General features: G+C 39.6%; 1 protein-coding gene across 6 annotated transcripts in view; it reads right to left on the minus strand.

The window, feature by feature from the left end:
- The window catches only part of rims1a (regulating synaptic membrane exocytosis 1a), a 128,881-nt gene that overhangs the window by 101,036 nt on the left and 4,080 nt on the right, over positions 1–23,765 (minus strand). The gene's annotated exons all lie outside the window — the stretch shown is intronic.

The following is a 23,765-nucleotide window of genomic DNA, read 5'->3' on the forward strand; positions in this document are numbered from 1 at the left end:
TGTGTTAGTCTGACTGGATGAAGAAAAAAATCGTGGTTTCAGCCAGACTAAATATTCATGTTTTAAATGAACACAATAATTGAACTTTTTTCAACACCTTGTTAAGATGAAGATGTTAAGATACAGAGGGACAGGAAAGAGAGAGGGAAGACTTTGGTGTTTGGACAAGTGAAATGAGGGAAGGAATAGAAAATACAGGCGATGGCAACAGGAAATGGTGGGAGAAGAAAGAGATTTTAAAACATGTCACCAAAAAAAAAGAAAAAGCCCTGGGCCAAATCAGACATATTCAACTCATCTGCTGAACTGAGGTGACTAAAATGACAATGCAATACAATACTGACCTTCCTAATATGCCAGGGAATTGTCTCTGTGCTTATACTTCCTTCATTCAGCTGTATTCAGTCTTTAATCACTAGTTTTTAGTCATTTTGTGTGGGGGCTTTGAAAAAGTCTGCGATTTTTTCAATGCTATGATTTGGCAATAATGTCGTCACGGTGCTTTATAAGAGCAAAAACGGGAAAATAGATCATGGAGGAGGATGGAAGGGAAAGCAGTGGAAGATTAAAAGGAAATCAGAACAGTGGACGAAGGAGAATGGATATCACTGGGGGAAAGAATTACAGAAGAAACGATGAAGGAAGAATAGACAGAATACGAGGAGGACAAGAGTAAGTGACATAGACCTCACCTCATATAGAGAGGAGGGTTGATAGGGAGGAGGAAACGAGAAAAGGGAGGGAAAGGTGAGAAAACGCATAGGAGAAATAAGATGAGAGGTGGAAAAGATGAAGGGATGACAAACAAGGATAAGGAGAGAAAAGAAAAGGAAAACAGAGCAATGTAAGTTTTTCAGGGAGGAGTTACAATAGAAAGAAAAGAATGAAGAGAGGAAAGAGTAAAGGGAAAGACAAGGACTTATAAAGAGGAAGGTATGGGAGGAGTGAAGTTATAAAATACATAAGAAAATAGGATAAGCTAGAAGAAAAGAAAAGGAAAGGATGGAGGGACAAAGTAAAGCCCTGATACTAACCATCTAACAGAGCAGGATAATTCATATCAGTAACTGTTTAGACGTTGCATAAGCAGTGTATACTTTACTAGATGCACAACTTCCTTTTTATAGTGCATAAAAGCACTGGTGTGTATAAAATGAGAATCATAGCACCTCAGAGTTACAGTGCCCTTGTTGGAGCTGCATGCTGTGCAGTACTTACAGACTGGAGGTCAGCGATGCAGCCTCCTCCCCCATCAGCTCAGCAAATAAAAACTACAAATCCCAGCAGCAGAGGCCAGAAAAAGGGAAGTCCATCATCCAAGTGTTTGCTCAAGTTTTCACAATTGTTCCTTTGGATGTAACAGGACAAACCGATCCTCTAAATACACCTTTCAGACACACCAGGGACCCGGTGGGTGAAACGTAACCCATCTCCGGAAATGTTAACACCTGCCCTCACACAAACATACAAACACACACACACACACACACACACACCTAAATAAAGTAATGAAATGCATTGACATACACACAAACTAACTCACACTGGTGGAAAGCTGCCGTTGATGATGTAAAGTGAACACACACTCACACACAGACACACGCTTCCTGAGAGCAATAAGGTCACAATGAGGTGACCTGCTGCTGCAGCACCGCGGGGCTCACTTCCTGATCCATGCTTCTCACAGAGCACGTCTTAGCCCTCAACTCTGTTCAGCTGCTAATACAGTTAGACTACATCCACTACAGGGCTTGCTTGCTGTTTAGTTATTTATTTTATTAGGACTATTGACTACTGTTTTCTGAAAGGCGGTACTGTTGATGTCAGGTGGCTTTAATCCAAAATAGCTTCTACTGGTATTAGACTTAATAAATCTGTGTTGGCTGGATGTAACTATACTCAGCGTTAAATGCACGGAGGTGCTCAGAGCATTTGCTCATCTGTACTTCATCTCATTTTGCTCCTTCCACAATGTCATACTTTGATTGGGTTCATCGAGTTCTTTAATTATTTCCAAAGCTCTCTAGGATTCTTCAACTTTCCTGCTCGGATATCACTTTTGTCTGTAAGATGAAACTCTCAGTGAACATATAAAGTACACATTAGTGAGCTAGTCTTCATCCAACTGGTCTATTCATTTACTTTTTAAATAGGATGGGAAGTCAAATGTCTTTGTATAATGCAACTTTCTTAATAACAACATGCTAGCAAATGGCTTATGGTATCTTTTAGTCTGGTGATGATTTATGGTGACATCAAAATCCCTGTTCACTTAATTCAGGTATTTTACATTTACGAATGAATTGAAGTTGAGCTACCTTCTTAACTCAACTGGGCCAATCGGTTGACTCTCTTCTGTTCCCGTGTACATGCGTAGGAAGGGAATAAATCCATTGACAAAAGTATAGCCAAAATCCCTGCATGTCTGCAAGTTACCTGAATAGTGACTTTGCCCGATGTTGTTGCAGTGATATAATCAAGATTCAAAGAGTATAGCGGCCTGGAAATACTTTTAGTGACTGTGAGTTGACATGTAGTAATTAGGGCTGGGCAACAATTAAAATTTTAATCTAATTAATCACATGATTTCCCTGATTAATCACGATTAATCGCATTTGTACGCAAAATCCAAAAATGAATTCAAAAGTAGTGTATAGCTTTTAGCATTTAGTTTTATTTCAAATGTGCTGCCATATGAATGAAAGTGCCATAACATTTGTTGTGCAAACACACTTTTAACATCAGCATCTTTCTGTAGTTTTTATGTAGAAGCCTCGCTCCACTGTCTGTTTCCTTGAATGACTTGCTGCTATCAGTTGTGTGTTTTGCCTTTAAGTGATATTTTAGACTGGAACTACTACGCTGAGAAGACAATTCAACTTGGCAGTGTTTACAGATGACTTTGGTTCTGTCAACTCCGCCGTCTGGAAGAACTTTAAAATGAAAATGGCCGAGTAAAAGTTCCGTACCCTTCTCCAGGTTTGGTGGATCCGCCGATTACTTTCTTTTCCTGTTCCACAGCAGACAGCAACAGACTTTTACAGAATAAAAGCCTGTGAGCAACAGACTTTTACATAATAAAATAAATAATAAAACGGCTGGTTTGTGGTGTAGTGGGTACAGCGGACAAGAGGCTATAGTCCTCGCTGCTGCTGGCCCCAGTTCGAGTCCCGCATCAGGCGGCCCTGTCCTGCGTGTCGTTCCCCCTCTCTCGGCCTCCTGCTTCCTGTCTCTCTGAACTTTCCTATCCATTAAAGGCACAAAAGCCCTAAACATTTTTTTTTTTTTTAAATATAAAATTTTATTTCTTATAAAAAAATAAAACATGCCTTAATGCACGATCAAATATTTATCGGCGTTAAATAATTAATGCGTTAACGCGATAATAACGAGTTAACTCGCCCAGCCCTAGTACTATAACGTTTTGTTTTTTAAATGCATGCTGTTCCTTGTGGTCAGTCTTTGTGGTTAGCAGCTTCCTCTTCTGTGTGTTGGACAACAGCTGCTGAGCATGCACAGAAGGCCAAGGTCAGTTTGAATCTTGTTGGGCACACACATGCAGGACTAATTAGACTCCCAACCCCATTATCTGGTTATGTTAATCTGGCTTTCACAAGCTTGATTTTGTCTGATTTACATTGGAGAAATATGTTTACATGTATTTCAAAATCCCAGTTTTGGGTGGACCAACCATCAAGTGTCACATAAACAGAATCCCTGCTTACTGGGACTCTTTCACAAACTGAATCTTTGTTTAGCAAATTAGCCTCGCCAGTGTTTTTCCCTCCACAAGAAGTCAAATTATGTGCTGTGAAAAGGTCTGTTGACTCTCTATGCCATGACTCAATGTGGAAAACTCCAACCAACTTTTGCTAAACAAAGTTATAGAGCTCATTTTCATGCTTATTATCACCCAACACCACTGAACAAAGTTGTGCAAATGTGTACAAGTAGGACACAATAGCGCTGAAGCAAAAAGCGAAGGGAGTAGGAAATACATCAAGTATCTCTCCACAAATCAGTCAACCACAACAAACCATCGTTGGAGAGAACAAAAATCTCTATCACATGAAACAGAGTCGGGAAACGTATGGATGGAGCGTGGGATGGCAGATTGTAATGAGAACAGGACAAGGTGGAGGATGGAGAGAAGGGGAGGTGGAAAAAAAAGCAAAAGACATGAAGGGAAAGATCAGAGGGAAATGCACATTGAGCTGGAGACAGTTAGCGAGCTCATTAAGAAAATCCAGAAAGTATCTTTATTCAAATGCAGGCACAAGGTTAAAGCAAAGTGAGAATAAAAGCTTCACTTTCTTACACAAACACACTCACTTCACTTTCCCATCTAAAATGTTCATTGCCTTCGCTTGCTTGAAAACGCACCCGTCGAGTGTGTATATGTGGGTGCATATATGCATATTTCAAACAAGGCACCCATGATTCAAAGCTGAAAACAGCATTAACATAAAGTGCATCGTAATTATGCCGTGCAGCACTAATAAGCTCTGCACTCTGACTCCATACACAAAGAGGAAGCAAAGTTTTGTCCATGAGAATGTAAATTAAATTGGGAGACATACACAACACACATATACGGCAAAAAAAAAAAAAAAGAAAAGAAAGAGAGAGAGAGATTGCTAATTTCGGCTGATACTGAGATGTAAGTTTAATTCACGGGGAGACAATCATTTCACTTGTTTCCAAAGTAAGTAAAACTAAATCCAGGTTATAATTGAAAGCTGTCGTTGTTGTAAAGGCCAATAGTCTCCATGTTGCCGGCAAAAGTTCTTCCCAGCTGCTGTGAAACTGAATTTAGCTATTTGCTAAAATATCTCGTTTTTGTACCAAGCAGAGAGACTATATAACTGCGCGTTACATATTCATAAGTGGCTTTATAAAGGATCCTAATGGTAGATATGTAAATGTGATTGGATAATAACCGTCATCACAATGAATCTGTTAAAAAGTGAGTAAAACCTTTTTTTTCTTTTTTGGTTTTCATATATCTGTACGTATTACATTACATTTATACTTTCTTTAATTTTGTTGAATTGCCTAAAAACAGAATTTGGACACAAACTAGGAGAAAAATGTGTATAGGGGAATATTTTGAAGCAGGGATTGAGGCACACCAGTGTGCTTTGTGGCACAGAGGGATGAGATCAGTCTTAGATGGTTTGAGGACAGAAAGGAGATGGATTCGGAAAGAGTAAAGAGGGATGGAGGAGCAGAGGGGGGTAGCTTCTGGACTTACTTCATAGCATGGTGACAGATGCAATGTGCCTACAATGCACTTTAATTCAAAGCTGGACAGCATGTAGACCTTTACCTGGCACGACCAAGCCAAGATGGCACACAGGGCTATTGTTGTTATAGTTTTATTCTTTCAAGTTTTTAGGTTTCAAATTTAAATCTGCTTTACGTCCACAAATGCAGCTCATATTTGCACCATGCAAATTTAATCCTGATAGAAAATCTTCCTGTTGTGAAAAAGAATGCACAAACAATCGCAAAGTCATTTTAGCACATCAATCCTTTTTACTTTACTGGTGATTACATTTTGATGGAGGTTTGGAAAACAGCATTTTGGCAGGTGGCTGACCTTTTCACCCTCTCACCACATAGGTCAGAGTTTGTAGTTTTGTACTGCACATTGTGCCTGTGTTACTCCCAAAATCCCACGATCTCCTGCACAGACACACATATTCATAGGCTTTTCAAGTAGCATTTGTCATGGACTATGTTGGTTATGACTGGGTTTTTGAAGTGGCCTGGTTATATGTTGCACTGCTTTCGGGAATCTAGACACCTGGTTGTGAGAAACTTGGAAATGCTACATGGAAAATTCCAAAAGGGATAAAGCAGCAACAATTTATCCAGGCTCCTGAATCTTATCTGTCGGTAAGGATTACAATGCTATAGGTGATAAAGAATTTCAACACAATTGTCATAAATTGTCATGTCACAATTTGACATATCCAGTATATCTTCGGTTTATCTGGCTCAGCAAATACAAGCAGCTGATATCACATTTAGTGGTCTCATGTGCTTCTTCGTGTGTTGATCGCTCATCTCAAACATAACCTGCTCTGGTGCAGGTTAGATTTGCAATACATCTTGCCATTGCCATACACTCCAGTGAGAAGTGAATCACTTTTGTGACACTGAAAGCCCAGGGTTGAACTCGAAGTTACTTCAGTGAGCCACTTGTCACTCTTTGACGTGCAGGCTTCTGGATAGCTTTATACAGGAATGTGGCAAAAAAGGTTTCTCGTGTTTCAGGTCAACAACGTGTCTGGAATAAGAGACACTTATTGTCAACGAATCCCAAGGAAACAGGTGAATAAACAGCGGATCTGCTTACGAGTGAATCAAATCTGAAACCATCTTTTCAAAAGACGGAAGGAAAAAAAAGGTGAATTGGACAAGTTTCCACAAAATCATTTGAAGGGATTAAAGGGATAGTTCGCCTCTTTTGACATGGAGCTGTATGACATCTCATATTAGCAATATCATTTATTAAATTAGACTTACCCCCTGCTGCGTCCTGTGAGCCGAGTTCCGGCCTCGTTTTGGCGTTGACGAAGGTAGTCCGGCTAGTTGGCTGGGGCCACAAAAATAAAGCGTTTTGCTTCTCAAAACAATATGCGTTCAAAAGAGTAATACATTTGCATCACAAAATCGTTCATCCAGAAAAAGTCAGACCTCACAATCGTTTGGCGCTATTTTCTCTCCCTTCATATCAATGCGTTCAGCCACCTGACGATAGTTGCACCTGTTACGGTGTTTACTGCTCGGACTGCTCGGTCTGCACAGCACGCAGAGATACGAAGGGAGAGATAAAATAGCGCCAAGCGATTGTAAGGTCTGTATGTATGTAATGTATGTAATGTATTACTCTTTTGAACGCATATTGTTTTGAGAAGCAAAACGCTTTATTTTTTAAACCCCAGCCAACTAACCGGACTGCCTTCATCAACACCAAAACGAGGCTGGAACTCGGCTCACAGGACGCAGCAGGGGGTAAGTCTAATTTAATAAATGATACTGCTAATATGGGATGTCATACAGCTTCATGTCAAAAGAGGCGAACTATCCCTTTAAACTATGCTGCGTAGTGTCGCCAGAGGGTGGCAATATGGGCTTCGATGTCGGAGGTAATTCCGTAGAAATAGTAGTTCTCCCATCCAGAGAGAAACCTCAAGGAGGTTTAAAAAATGGCATCCACAAGAGGAAAATGGAGTGAGCTCTTCTTCTGGAATTACTGATCTCTGACAACTTATTGGATTTTATACCTGAGAAGATGCAGAAAGCATCTTCTAAATTACGTCAGTAAAGTGAGCTTTTCAGGTGGCTCAGACTGGGAACAGATGAAGATTTGTAGGATGCAATACATGATGAGATCACACCTACAGCTCAATTAGCCCACACTGTCCTTGTCAAAGCATACAATTACAGGGGAATCTATTCACCAAAGTATATTTGACTCCACTACTATATGGGGGTGATGTTCACCATTTTGGCTTGTTCGGATTGTTCTTACATATCAAACCAAAACAATTGCCGATACGTCTCCAGTCGGGCATTTAACCCCCACCCTTCAAGCGAGGAACCACTGGTCCAAGTGCTGTCTTTTCACTTTTCGACTTCTGCAAGTACTTACTTTTATATTTCTCTCCCTACCACGAATGTTTAGGTTTAGGAGTTAAAGGTACATGGTTAAGGTTAGAATTAATGTACAAGGTTAGGTTTAGATGTTGAAAAATACATTGTCACAGACACACTGGTCCTGGTGAGCGGCACAAAACGCATGTCCACCGAAACGTTGTCCTCTCACACAGCCACAGTTTTCAACTCTGGATTGTGAAATGACTTTATGAAATAAATGGCATGTATATTTGTCCTACACTATAAAAATCTGAAATTTAAAACTCAGGGTAAGTTCTGCACATGTGTAGGGAGTGAGCTGAAAGATGGACTAACACATCAGGGGTTTGGTCTTTTTTTGGGATCCATCGACAGTAATGACAGTGGTCATGTCAAGATGTCCTTTAATCAGTGGGGATGCTCCTCTCTGCAGCAGACCCATTTTGCAGGACTTTTACTAGATTCTGTTATTCACACATGCACCACAACACATTCTAAGCAAACATTCCTTTTTAATGAAGATATCCACAGGTTTGAGCCAAGAATCGTCATTGTGTGCCCACTCTTTCTCACCTCTTGCTAACAACCTCACAATTAATTTGCTTCCCAATCTCCCCAAGTGCCTCCGAAAATAGTTTTTGAGCTCCCTCTCTGCCGGAGCCTGTCTCTTACATCAAAACATTAAGTTAACTTTACACAACTCGAAAAAAGTTAATGTTAGACAGTTAATGTGTTCCAAAAGAAGGCCAATGAAATAGCTGAGTCCTAAAGTCCTTGAGGATCATTACTGCCGTAAAGCCAAGTGTTGGCACTGCCTCCTCCGGTCCAAGGCTTTCACAAAGCAGGGTGGCACGAGGTTGGGAACGGGAGCCAGCTTCGGCTATTTTCCTGTAGTGACTCAGGTCTCTTTGGCTGAGTATGAGTCACTCCTCCAGTTCCGGGATCGATATTCAAAAAAGCAGGCAGACATGAATCAAATAACAATGAGACAGTGTCAGATGAAATCACCTTGTAGCCATTAAGAAATTAGGGCTCCAACTTTTCTGTCTTGTGTGCTTTCCAGCCCATTCTGTTAAAGTGGCTTCCATCCCCTGCCACACACTTTTGCTGTGAAATGTACCAGTAGCTCCAATTCTCAGACCTGTCTGGCTGTCAGCGCCATCTTTTCCTCCTCGCAACCTTGTCTCACTACTGTCTTTAATCTTGTGCACACACACACAATCTTAATGTAGAGTCATCTACAAGATTGATTGGAACTCATTCAGTGTCCTATAATAGACGAGTATTAAAAAAGTTTCCTCCCTCCCATGCTATTTGTGAGATTGAATGGAAGGTAAAATGCATGCCAGAATTAGAAACTGGGTTCCGGTTTGCAGCAGCAGCAGCTGTGCGTGCGTGTGTGTGTGTGTGAGTGTGTGTGTGTGTGTGTGTACTCGTGTCTACTTAGAGAAAAGATGTTTTGTGTGAATGCAAAAGAGATCTTCCTACACTCTTTTTAACACCTTATTATTTGCAGAAAACAGTTTATCACCTTACAAGGTGATAGAAATCGTTGATGATTCGGATCATTAACATTAAAGTTTTTTCAGGCTGCATCGGCACATATGGTCCTGATACGGAAAAAAAAACTATCTTGTTGGGTCAAGTCAAAATGACACAAAGTCATGTCGTTTTGAAGCCAAATACGTGTAAGCTGCTTTCAAAAACAACACCACATAAATAGTTTTCAGGTATGAATAATAAAGACGGCGAATCCTTAAAAACTGAAATCATCAGCGTTTAGAAGAACACTTAATAACTGTGTCAATAACTGTGTTCCAATTATCGTCTTCCAGTGAAAAGGGAGTAAGCTCTGATAACTTTGAGGACTTATCTGCAATTCGTAACAAATGAAAAAAAGTTAGGATGTGATACAAATGAGGTACTCAACGTCAGCAGGATTCACACATTACAACAATACAGTGGTCTCGGTTCCCATTCATTTTCTGTGAGCCGGCCTCTTTTTCTAGCATAGCTTGCAGTGGAAAGTTGATGGAAGTTCAGCTTCTCAACCGGCAGCACAGGCACCAGCCAGTCAATTCACCTGACCAATCATGTGTCTGATCGACAGATTGTCGCAATAGTTCCAAAAGCCAAACCAGGTTATTGCATCAGTGTGAGCGCTGCCTAAATGTCCACAGAATCGATTATTACTTAATTAGTATCACGCGAGTTAAATTAGAATAGAATTCGTCGGTACACAGTACCAGTCAAAAGATACTCATTCAAAATGAATGTGCACACTTTTCGCTGGTACTGACAAGCATGTTTTGCGCAGCATTTAGAGAAAGATTTGAAAAAAATCTTTTTTTTTCTCATTCTAAAAGACTTACATGGACTCTGTTATACTGCCTGTCACTTTAGATGGCTCATGTGTTTCACAAAAGATTTGGTTTTCTCTCTTTAGATCATTTACCAATGAAAACATACACACGTTCTGTACGAGCAGAGTGGAAATTACTCAAATCAGACTACGGTAATATAGCTACCGCGGAGGACTATAAAAAAAATGACACCATAAATCTGAAATAAATGATAATACCTTTAAAACCCAACATTTTTTGAATGTCTACTTCATTTTTGGCATAATATCTGAGTGAATTTAAACGTAGAACTTTAAATTGTAATAAATTCCAATGTTTACAACACATTTGTGCAGTACAGTGTGTCAAAAATACATTTGTTTGCATCTGTACAGAAAAGGAATTGTGACTACATTCAATTCAATTCAATTCATTTTTATTTATATAGCGCCAAATACAACAAATGTCATCTCAAGGCACTTAAATAATAAAGTCCAATTCAAGCCAATTGGAATTCAGTTCATTGTAATCATAATTATTGATTACATTATTAACATTGAAGTTCATGATTTATAAACGTGTGTTTTACTAAGCGTATCTTCAACACATCCAGATAAGAGATGACCCGTTTAACCCCACCAGAGGTCCTAACGGAGTTTTTCCGTATTGACACACAGACCTAGGGATGGGAATTGAAAAGATTTTTACGATTCCAATTCCATTTTCAATTCTGCTTGATGATTCGGTTCTTAATCGGTTCCCTTATCGATTCTCATTTGGAGAAAAAGGACAACAAACCGGTCGATTAGCATCAACTTTGTTTAGTTTAGAAGTAACACGAGTCATGACCTTACAAACCCAACAACGGTGAGGTCCACATTGGTCTATCCTGGCCTGGGTAATTTAACTCTTCCTGCTCTGGTGAAAGGAGAAGCTGGAGGTAGAGGTGAACTGGGGGTAGTACCACCAGCCTCTGGCTCTGAGCCAGTCAGGCTCTGTCTCTCATGATTTCATCTAAATGTAATGCCTGAGAAGGCATTCATTTAACCTTAACCGTTACTAACAGCAGCTTTTACAATGATGCAAATGGTGCTAACATGATAGGCAGTGTTTGTTAGTTACCTGCAGTGTTAGCCGAGGACATGCTAACGTTGCTAACGTTGCTAACGATGCTGGGTTCAGATTCACCAACGTTAATCATTCATTCATAGTTATTGCATGTTGGTAGTATTTCCTCCATTTGGTGAAATATTCACTTTGCAAGTTGCCCTGTTGTCGTCTTTTTTAGGGATGTGTAATCAAACTTTCGAGCGTTTGTACCGCTTGGGCGCCATGTTTACTGTTGGCTGCTGGCTGCACTGGACACGCCATGCAACGCTGTGTGGTGACGTCATTCACGCCCACTGGAATCAATAAGGGAATCGTTTGCAAAATCGCCAAACGATTCCAAGGAATTGAAACACTGGGAACCGGTTCTCAACAAGAACCGGTTTTCGATTCCCATCCCTACACAGACCCATAAAAATGAGACCCAACAAGACTTAATGAGACTAAGAACATTGGTTTTAGTTTAACTTTTGCTCCTCAGAGCAAAAATAAAACCGGGAAGACAAAGAGAAAATTAATATCTGAATTCCGTGATCTCTCTCTCCCTGTTTACCTCTACATGAGTGCATGTATGTCCTGTGCTGTCTGGCTGCTCACCATATGGCTGCGGGGACATGGAGAATCTCTCACACTCGTTTTCTCTCTGTGTGCCAAAGCTCTGCTGTTCCTCCTCTGTCCCGTGCCCTCCCCATCTCCTGTGCAGAGAACTCACCACGCTGAGCCGCCTGAGTGTACTCTCACCTCCCCCACTCCGTCCTTTCCTCTGTCTACCCTCCTATTTCTTCCTGATACCGCACTTCCTGTCATTTCTTTTTGGTTTCTGACAGTGTGTGCGGGTTACCGGAGAACAGATGCAAGGGGAAAGTTTTTGTAAAAAACCTGGCTGAGAAGAACAGATTAGGGTTTCAGGGAAACCCCATTCGTGAAGAAAGGTGATGACTCTTGCCAAAACTGACCGTGGAAATTCAATTCACGTCAGTATGAATGGACGATACACAACGCATCTCAACAAACCGAACCATCTCTCTCATGTACTTCACTTTCTCCTGATTACCCCCTCTTCCTTCTCTTCCCTTCCGTATATGTCTGACTGCTCTTCCACCCACTCCCTCCTTTCCCTCGCTTTTTCTCTCTGTTTCTCACCCTCTCTCTCTCTGTTGTGCCCTCCATGCTCTTTTAAAACAGTGTTTATCCTGCTATCAGGGAAAGTGTCTCTGAATGTAGAAAGAAATGACCTACAGGGTTAGATGGATGCGAGAACTTGTTGATCTTTTATCATTAGACATTTATCATTGTAATTTCAACAAATTTTTATCACTTCCTTGTTTATGTTCTGGTTGGAACGCCATGAAGCGTGGCACAATCGTGAAAAGACTTTTGCTGTAGCCAAAGTGAAAGTCGGTGGTGATTAGACCAAATAAACTTTTTTTTTTCTTGTGGACCTTAAGGCGAGACACTACAGGTGAATAGGGTAATATTTTAAAATAATAGATATCACCATGAAACTTCCTCAGTTGATTCCTGAAAAAAAAATGTATTACAAGTTTTAGAAATGTGTATGTTTAATTATGCAAATGAGGCATTATCTCATTAAATATGTGCACATTTGCATATATTTCCAGAAGATAAATCTGAACATATGATAAAGCCAGGTGCAAAATTCTTTTTTCATTTTGTTCACACACAAAATGTAAAGAAAATTACAGAGGTATTTCAGGATATCTGCTTTCATTTCCTAGGAAATCAAAATATACTGCCCATAGCCTAAAAATCATTGATTTTCGCCATATAATGTCACATAAATCAGGCCAGGAATGATTTATCAACAAATCCCTCTGTAAATGTCTTCAGAATACTGCTAAGTGTTTACTTCCCAAACCATTTACCTTGCGTATCTTCTGACACTGCGCAGTGAGGCAGCTTGTACGGGATCTAGCTTGTGAGTGTCAAACAGTGGCAGTCAGAGCTCAAAATATTCAGTGGGATGTATTTTGCAGAGGAAGGAACTAAGTGAGAATTGCACCGTTGGAATGCAGGAACACACATTACCCAGTCAACAGATCTAAAAATCTTCTTTTTTTTAAAAAATATTTTCCATGAAGCACTAATATAGGCAACAGTGTCAACATTTTTCATGATTCCATTTCCTCCAGCATTATGCACGACATCCATTTTTAAGAGCTTTAGTAGCGCCTCCATCAGAGCAGGTTCTCTCAGAACTGATGGTGAGGTAAATGTTTGATGACTGGTTGACATAAGAATGCAGCACCGCTATCTGCCTGGACTTATTAACAAAGGAATCAGAAAGGATTTTGATTAATTTACCAATTACCATCTGACATCGGCGTTACTATTTGCAGTGTCAATGCCACAAGAGACAGCCTTTGAAGGAGTCTTGTTCTATGTGTTTTCCCAGCAACTCTCAGCAAGCTACTCAAACACTTTGGTGTAAAAGTGCCTAATATGATGTGGTGAGACACGACTTACAGACGTCCAGATGACTAGTAGGTTTCTACAAAACACAAAATGACTTTTTTTTCTGGTTACTGGGATTAAACATTATGAATGTACATGTGAATAAATGTATGAATGAACGTAACTGTAAAAAAAAACCTGGGGATTCACTGATTGTGAAACATCGATACCAGTGTTAAAGATAATAATTTGGCTGATGGCTGGTAGCCGATACAGATTTATTCTGTCAATTATTTGCCAGTGATGCAGTGTATCATGGATTATAAATATTAATTATAACCGTTCACATTAAAATATCAAATAATTCGGCAGATCAGTTGAGCAGCTGGGGGGGGGGGCAGGGGGGCTGCATGTCATCCCACTCTTTCTCTGCCCTCATTTCTTGTGAAGAAACTTTCCAATAAAGGTCACTGGTGTCAAAAAAATCCTTTAGAAAAAGTAAAGATCAAAGGTGTAAAAATAAATCCGTATATATCTTTCAGAAAAGACTTTACCAACTCAATGACTTTTCATTGCTTAACAACATCAAATGTACTTAAATCTTGTCCAGTTCAGATTGAAGTTACTGTGACACAACCGGGACACACCAGATAAATATCATATTATTACGATTATTATTCAATTATTCTATTTGCTGATTGGCCAGTTGCAGCCAAAAAGCTGAATATCAGCTGATAATGATATTAGGCTGATATAATTGTGCATCTCTGATAAAAACCCATTTGAAATGATGATGCATGTAAATGTGGACATGTAGAGGACTTTGCATTTTTTGCAGCTCAAGTAAGAGAGGCTGAGGTTGTAATGTGCAGCTGATACCTCCAGATGTCACTATATCTTGCACACATAGCAAAGGAAGTATGCGTTACCAGCACTCAGTCTTTCATATTAATGTGCTAAAAATCCCTGTTTTTTTTTAGAAAGGAAGTAGGATTACAAAGAACCAAATATTACATTTTAAAAGCCATTTTACAATTTTAAGGTGGCCTCTAAAGGTATCTGGAGTTTCCTGGAACTTGTTGGACACCCAGTGTTTCATCTGGTGTGTGGAGAGAGGTTAGGGTGAAACACAGCAGCTCAAAACATGCAACGTGCACTCGCTGAAAGTCAATGAGAGAACAACAACAGATCCGCCAGTAGTCCTTTAACTGATTATTGGCTCCCCGCTCCCGCCTTTGGATAAATATATCCACAGCACCCTAAGGCACATTGGGAAGGTGTGTATCTCTGTGGTGTTGGTCAAGGTCTGCACTTTGAGGTAATCATCATTCAAAATGCACTGCAACAGTGGAGGATCGCAAACATAAAAGAAAAGTGTGAGAATGAGAACGATGAGGAGACACTTGGCTTTGTCACACACAATGCTAATGCTAGAGCATCCATGCTAACGTGCTATCCGTGCTCCATGCTCTGAAATCAAACAAAAACCGGAAACTATGAGTACAGAAGAAGGGATTGTGAAATGAAATCAAGCTCTAAGAAAAAAAGGAATAAAAGAGCAAAAAATAAAGATAAGAAGTAAAAGGGACGCAACGGAAGAAGGGATGAGAGAGAGAGATAGAAGGGACAGATGGAGAGAGCACCAGAGCCAACAGCAGAGCTAAGTGGGTAGTGTGCTCCCCAGACAGTACTCCATATGGCCTGGCAACGCCATACACAGCCAGGCAGCACAAACACACAAATACACAGCATGTATTACGCACACATGAACCCAAATATACCTCCGCACAAACAAATCACGCACACCCAGCTAGTGCAAATTCACATATTCACACAACAATTACCATCGAGCGATAACTTTACAGAGCTCACTCCCTGCTCTTTAAAGTCTAAATTTAACCACAGAACAATTCCATCAGTAATAATAATGTTTCCTTTATTATCTTCTCTCTGGACGCTGCCAAAAGTACATTTTGCTTACACGAGCACAACTTTTTTGAGCAGCAACATTTTCTTTAGCATATACACTCTCTGTTTATGAGACATGACAAAAAACGGTTTCAGGTTTTCCGAATCATCGCTCCCAAATTTTAAATACTGCAGCTGCCTCGATCACACTACAAGATTTAAAGGCCACATTCTCACATCGCAGGTCACAGACAAATGGGCCAGAGCTAAGACAAATTGGTGGCATGATCAGCGGTCACCAGTCGCTGTGCGAACAGTCCATAGACGTGATTTGTGAGGCCCGTGGAGACGTCCCAGTCTCGAACTGAATGTCTGCAGTGTTTTAGTCTTTTCAGGTAGTCCGATGGGGGAGAAATTATTCAGTGAGCCATCAGCAAATGATAGCATTAGACCCTGGGGCAGGGGACACAAAAGGGCAAAAACCCAAACAACAAAAAATCAAAAACATACAAAAAATGTGACAGAGAGCATGGTGAACACACTGTGGGCTACACGGGAAACTGAGCAGAATTTGGTGGCAAGAAACAGCCATGCCTCTCTGATGTGCTTAATGTGCAGTACCATGACAGACGAGAGAGAGAAGCTGTGGAGCGAAACTGACAGTTCTCTATAACAGCAAGGTAAGCAAAAAAAAATGGAATCCTCTTACTTGTATCACAGTGCAGCGTTAATGACGAGAGAAAACCTGTCTGCATGACAGAAACTTCTTGATAGAGATCAGACTGACTGACCCCATGCTGCAGTGTTGGGTGAACACACCAGGACTTTAAAACTCCCGAACACAAGAGAAACATATGGTGTAGAAGGACATGTCTAAACTGGGCTCACTGGGGTGGAAAGCTATGGTCACTGTTGCCTGGGATCGGTGCACAGGGGGCCTGCAGTCCACTTCTGGCGAGAGAAATTTTTGCACCTGGTTAGCAAACCTGGAAGATTAAAGGCTTGCACTAGATGCTCATCAATTAACTGTCCTATACAATTTGACATTACAGGTAATTGCACAACTGGGCAGGTGGACCCTTGCCAAGTATTAAAGAGGACTAGAAGAAAAATAGAATAGAATAGAAAAATACTTTATTCATCCCCCAATGGGGGAAATTAAAATTAGTCAAGTAACTCAAAAAAATATTAATATCTACAATGATTGTATATTAACAACAACAATAATAATACCAATTCTAATAAAAAATACTACTACTAATTATTATTAATAATAATAATAATAATAATAATAATAATAATAATAATAAATGACTAAATAAATTTAAAAAATAAATAAATAAATAAATAAAATAAATCAATCAATTTAAGAAGAACCCAGCAGTCACTAGATGTTAGAAATGAAAACTAAAGGATATATTATTGTCGTGAAAGTCTGATTGTTGAATACTATTCTCACTGCCTGACAAAGTCCTTTGGTTTATCTTAAAACCTCATATGGGATCCCTTCTTCCAAATGACCACATAGATATTTAGCAAAATTATTTAACATCAGTTTTCAAACCGACAATCGTTCTTAATAATTGTTCTGTCGGTTCAAACAATTTGCATGTTTGTCACTAAAGTGGGGGCTGTTCAGTTGTTCCATGGGTTCTCTCCGGGTGCTCCAGGCTCCACCCCCCCCCCCTACATCCCTGAGTAGAATGAAGTGAATAATGAAAACGAATAAATGAATATTAACACAAAGTTGAGACATGTAATTTATGGGAGTTCTCTGAGGATCTCCTTTTTCTTTGATGAACAGCCATCTGAATTCCCAGATTTGTAAGGCAAACACACCAGATACAGAAAATGGGCCACGGCTGAACACGGTTTGTCTTATCTCACAAACTAACTTGTGAAGATAAAAAAATTGTTAGAAAAAAAAAGCAAAAACATGCAGCTCTTGTTATGATGAACTGGAATTGTGCTTCCGACAGTGTTTGAATTGGCATGGTGTGACCTTAAGTTACATGTTTGCGAGACTAAATTTGTGTTACAGAATCAGATTCTATCATTGCCAGTCTTTTCTGTTGAATCGCATGAGAAAATCCAGTCATAATCAATTCATACTATATAAAGGTTAGTACCAGCAGCTAAAGATGGAACTCTCTCTTGAACGTACAGAAGTGTAAGTGAGAGTGTGTCGGGTCTCTTCCAGATCCCAGCTGGAGCAGAGACTCGTGGGAAGACCAGGATAGCAGCCAATCCCTGAAGGAAGTGAGGAAATGACTCTTCGCCAGTCCCAACGCTCACTGAGGTTACGACGGGGCCGCTGGGCCATCGCCATGGTATCCTGCTATCAGGGGACACCTGGCCAATCATATTTGTCGTTGTAAGGCGTAAACACCCTCACACTGCAGTACTTCCATGTTGCCCGTACAGAAGTGTTATAGTGGTGCAAAAATGGGTTAATTAACCCATTTAATGTGATACTACAGGTACAAAGGTACTACAACAGATATCGTATTATGACTACATATTAGGAATGAAGCATTACTGACATCCGAATTGTTAATAAAGTTAATTATATAGCACCAACAAATCCTCTTTTTATTAACCAAAACGCACTAAAATTTCCTGATCTTGTTAAATTGAACACTGCCGTAGTGATGTACAAGGCGTATAATCACATGCTCCCATCACCAGTCCAGGAGCTCTTTGAGCAGCGAGAGAGTCAGTATAAACTTAGAGGAACGGGTATATTCAAAAAGATTCAAACTAGAACGAATAAAAAAAGGTTTTGTATTTCTATTCAAGGTGTTAGTGTGTGGAATAAGCTAAATGAGAACTTAAAAAGTTCTAAAACAGTAGAAAATTTAAAAAAAAAGGTATAAATCATTATTAATTGAAAACTATAAAACTATAGTATGATTGATGCACATTGTTTTGCTTTAAATCTTCTGTCATGTTCAGATGTTTTCTGTAAAGTTGTAAAATATCGGCTGCAGTTGTGTTTGCTCGTCTTGTTTTCTTGGAATCATATAGAACGTGTGTAATTGGCACAATAAGTTTCTTTTTACTTCAGCCTAGACATTTTTGGTCATTACATAATCATAGAAATCGATTGATGTTTATATTTTGTTATGTATTATAATGACCAAATAAAATTACCTTACCTAAAAAAAACAAAAAAAAAATGTATTTAAAACCCGTTGTGACAATAACACAAACTGCACAGTACTGCACAGACTTTAAGAAAAAAAGAAATTAGTGAAATAATGCACATAGGTATTAATAGGCCATCAATAGCACATTGCAATCAGTCATTTTTAAATACATTATTTGAAAGCGTGACTGGGATTCCATGGTGATTTACATCAGCTAAATGAATACACGTTCCTCAATATACTTCTACAACTTCTACAACTCCTAGGTCTTATCAAAAGTTTAAAACCCTCAAGAGATTAACTCAAAAAGTACACAAGGGTGAAATTTAAAGCAAGCTAGGTTTTTTTCACACACCACCACTTCAGATTGCCAACAGCTCAATCCACAGCTCCCCAGAGGTCTGTTTCTGTCTCTGTTGAGCTGATCAACCTGACAGACGTTTGGGAGGAAATGACCATCAGCGTACAGGTTTCCCTTCACGTGACAGAATGACTCTGTAAATAAATATTATGCATCAGTGATCAGTCAATGTTGACTCCAGTGTTAGATGCTCCACAGTTAATAGGAAACGCAGGTTTATTAGGCAGCAACTTTCCAATTAAAAATGCTAACATTGCCTTCTCTGATAGAGACTTGCCAAAATTTTAATCACAACAATGCTGTAAAAGAACATCATAAACATGAAACTAGATCGTTCATCTTTGTTCTTTAGTGTAAATCTGATGTGTATGGATGAAGATTAGTTTTTCTTACGGTAACCTAGCCAGCTAATTCGCACAAATAATAAAGTTAAGTCATTTCGTAACAGAAAACTTCTTTTGTTTGTGTTGGCTATGATATAGATGATATGGACTATTAATTTAACTCTTTATTATCAATGTTATTACAAATTAGGCCAGTTTAATGAATATTAATGAAAAAATATATAATAGATAGTCAGTTTAGCCCCAGATGTATCAATCCAAAATACTGTATATTGCCAAAATAAGTGACAAAAGAAACAAAAATGCTAACCAAAAAGGTTAGCTTTGTTGGTGACACAAAGCTAACCTTTGTTACTTCAGTCACTATTGTACTATGTGCATATACCTGTGACAGAGGCATAACAAGTTTGAAAGACCAAGTGGTTTGAGATGCATGGAACTATTTTTCAATGCTACATTTAAACGTTAGCATTTTATTGCTGCTGCATTGGCAAAGCAGGCGCACTGACGCAGAACGCTCTTTAAAAAAAGCTGATGTACGGCCATCGGGCAGAACAGCTGAACCGCACCTTAGGCAAACGGCACGTGACATCACATGTGAGTGAGTGTGTGTGCGTTTGTGTGTGCTTTGTTTGTTTTTTAGTATTCTGACTGATAGTATAAATTCTAGTCTGTCAGCAGAAATGCTATTAAATATTCAAAACTCCATTTACATGAGTATTGGTTGCTCAGTTGGATCAGTAGGTGCCGCATGTATGGAGGCTAAAAGTCCTTCTGGGTATTGACTTTTAGCCTCAGCCTCCCAGTAGGCCTGGTTTGAGTTCCAGTCTGTGGCCATGTGTGACAATGTAATGCTCGTATGAGCATTTTATACCAACAGTTGCACCAGATCTTCCTCTTAGATGTCAACCACATTGACCTGCTATGTTTCTACAGTAGCAGAGAATTTAATTTTGCAACCAGCCATAGTTTCTTCAACATACTTGAAAGGTGAGGCGAGGGGTATTTAGTTAGTTGCAAGCAGTAACTTTAATGCTAGAAAGCTAGAAAGACATTTCTTTTTTTTTAATTCAAGAAAGCACAAAGTAAGATTAATTTAAATACAATATCTTGAATTGGATTTGTTTTCTTTTTAACAAACAGAACCCACCCACCCACAACACCCATATACTGCCGTAAAGGAAAAAAACACATATAAGCATAGATAGCAAAGTTAAATAAATGAACAATGCAATAAATTAAATATATAAATAAAGGGAAAAACAGTAATAATGATAGTAGTAATGCTAGTAAGAATTAAAGTGTCCATACAGTGATGAGAAAATTGAGAAAAATAAATAAATGAACAATAATAATAATAATAATAAAAATAATAATAATAATGACAGACACTGGGGGCATTACATATTCAAGTACATGTCAATAATTAGGCAAAATCAAATATATATCTCAGGGCTCTACAGGCTTATGGAAGGGTCTTGAGATTTTTAAAGTACTCAATTAGAGGGTCCCACATCTTGTGAAATTGTCTTGTTGAGCCTCTAGAAAAGTAATTTCAAGAAAAACATTAATTCAGTGAGCCAGACAGACACTTTGGGTGGTTCAGGGGATTTCCAATGTAGAAAGACATTTCATTCTTAATTCTCTACAGCTGATATCACATACGTGTACATCGAGGAGTTTAACAATCCTCCTGATTTGGTGTGGTTAGAAAAATAACTGCTTTATAGATGATATATTCTTCCGAGTTCAATGAACCAGCAGCAGGAATATTGACTGCAATGTTTGGTTTTTCTTTGAAATAACGTGAAGAATGCTGCCCAGAAAAGCACAAATTGTATAATGTTATAAAGCCATATTATGGGCTTCCTCAGAGAAGCAGATGTGCTCCAGCTGATTTACTCTGCACTCCCACCTCCCCTGAACCAGCCCCACACATACACTGTAATAGCCACACCGTGCACAGAACATATACAAGCTTTATCCTTTGATCAGTGTGTGGCAGAAAAACATGTTACTGGCTGCAGAAGTCCCTACAAACAGAAACCTGCAGAAACTCACATTTCAGCGCACACATAAGCTGGCAGAAATGGAGATCTTCAAATGGCCAAACATCAAAGGGTAAAAACGACAGAATCTGTTTCAAATAACATTGGCAATTCAAGCCGCTATTAACAACCACTGATCAAATAAACTGCCTTCTCACAAACTCACACACACACACACACACACACACACAGTGGTGGAGAACAGATGATCACTGAGCGGTTCCATTATAAAGAATTGCTCCTGACCAACCCATCAAACATCCAATCCCTACTAATTGGAGAAGAGATGGGAAGCATTATTTCAGAGGAAGCTAAACTCTAACCACCTGCACTCTCAGTATGATGTTAGCCGGAACGCTAGCAAATGAAAAGTAGTTGTCAGTTTAGACGTTTAGCTGTAGAGAAATAACGAGGCTTGTGGCAGCACTGAAACCCAGTGTGTATTTCTCTTTCAAATATGACAGTTAAGTTGAGTCAGTCAACCAAAAAAACAACAACTATTCATCGAATTTCCATGTGAAATTCCTGCCTTGTGTGAGAGGAAGTTAAATGGTAACATGTCACAGACACAAACAAATGATGGAGGCTGTCCCTTCAGACAAGCAACTTGGCAGAGGAGCCGACCAAACTGTGAGACACGCAGAGCATCTGAATCCAGCCTTCAGACGGCAACTTTCAGGAGGAGGATGACTCAACGGTGCCAGCACTGGAACAAGCAGACTGACTATGTCCATCTTGACTATGTCTACAGCAAAGGCTATGTAGTTGCTCTCTGACAGATGAGAGACAGCGACCGGAGTAGATAAGTTTGTTTAACAGCATGCAAAGTCACGGTTGAATAAGAGCCACTTTCGGTGGATCTTTTCCAGTGGCACCAGCTAAGGAAAATCTCCTCAAATTGCTGTATATCTGAAAGTCTTAATGGGGTGCCTGGATGGTGGGATTTCACTTTTTCACACAGTATCATAAAAACAATGGCTTGAGTCACACATGCAAAAACAAGTTTGACATGTAAGCTGTTGACTAGTCTGAGGTCTAAAGTTGATTTCTCAATAGAATGTCAAGTGTAAGGATTAAGGATAATAGACTGCGATCTAAGCTCTTAGATCTAGTGTTAAATTAGACCGGGTAGTAGTTGGCAGGGGCTGCACGGTGGTGTGGTGGTTAGAACCGTCGCTTCACAGCAAGAGAGTTCCAGGTTCAACTCCCTGCTGGGGCCTTTCTGTGTGGAGTTGGCACGTTCTCCCCGTGTATTTGTGGGTTCTATCTGGGTACGGCTTCCTCCCACCGGCCCAAAAGGATGCATGTTGGGTTAATTGGTAGGGGTGGGACGATGTGCTTTGGTCACGATTCTAAGGTGCCAATTAGGGCTGAACGATCTATCGTTTTCGACCGAAAATCGCGATCTTAGACAACACGATTTTGGGATCGTCAAAGCTGTGGTTTTTCTTGGTGCATAATAATAATCATTTCGTCAATAATTTCCATTGATGTTTAGTGATAATTTCACATGAATGCCCAAGGCTCTGTGTCAGCTACCAATCAGAAAGCTGCAGGCTGCGCGTGACCAGATGACGTGTTCTCCACCCCAATCAGTGTGTAGCTCGTCATTCAATTTCCAGCATGGCTGAAGCGGGAGCAGAAGCGGAGCCGACGAAATTAATATCCAAGAAAAACAGCACGTCGGTCATTTGGCAGTATTTTGGATTTGAGGCCACTGATGAACACCAGAAACAGGTACTGTGCCAAACATGTCGTGTAAAAGTGGCTACATCGGCTGGCAATAACGACCGCTGCCGTAACGACTTACATATCGAAGGACATGGTGTCTGTAAACACAGTGACCAGAGACGCATTTAAAAGTTTGCTACGCACAAATAAATCGTGGTTGAAATCGAAACCGCAATTTCAATTTTTTCTTAAAATCGTTCAGCCCTAGTGCCAATTCGATTTGTATCACAATTCTTGATAATTGCGATTCGATATAATCAGTAATTGCAATTTTCTTCCTCCTTAAAAAGTTGAATCATACACTTCTAGAATGAATGTCGTTCCCATAAACAATGCACATCAGTCTGTGTCAGTCAGTCCAGCAGCTGACATTTCTTTCAACTCAGACAAAAAGAGCTACTTAACATGTACAGCATTTTTTAAAATTTACAGTTACAAAATGAATTGAAATGTCCACACAGCACAAATGTGGGCTAGTTTTAACATGACTTAATGTGATGAATTGATGAAGTTTTTCTGGACACGGATATGACGTGATATAATCGATTCAGGGGAGAAAAATCGATTTTTAAAATCATCCCATAAAAAAATTGTGGTACGTACATGAATCGATTTTTTCGCCCACCCCTATTAATTGGTGTCTAAATTGTCCCATGGAGTGAGCATGCATGTGGTCATTCGTCTCATTTGTCTCTGTGTGGCCCTGTGATGGA

This window comes from Odontesthes bonariensis, chromosome 2 (assembly GCF_027942865.1).
Source record: "Odontesthes bonariensis isolate fOdoBon6 chromosome 2, fOdoBon6.hap1, whole genome shotgun sequence".
Taxonomy (NCBI): domain Eukaryota; kingdom Metazoa; phylum Chordata; class Actinopteri; order Atheriniformes; family Atherinopsidae; genus Odontesthes; species Odontesthes bonariensis.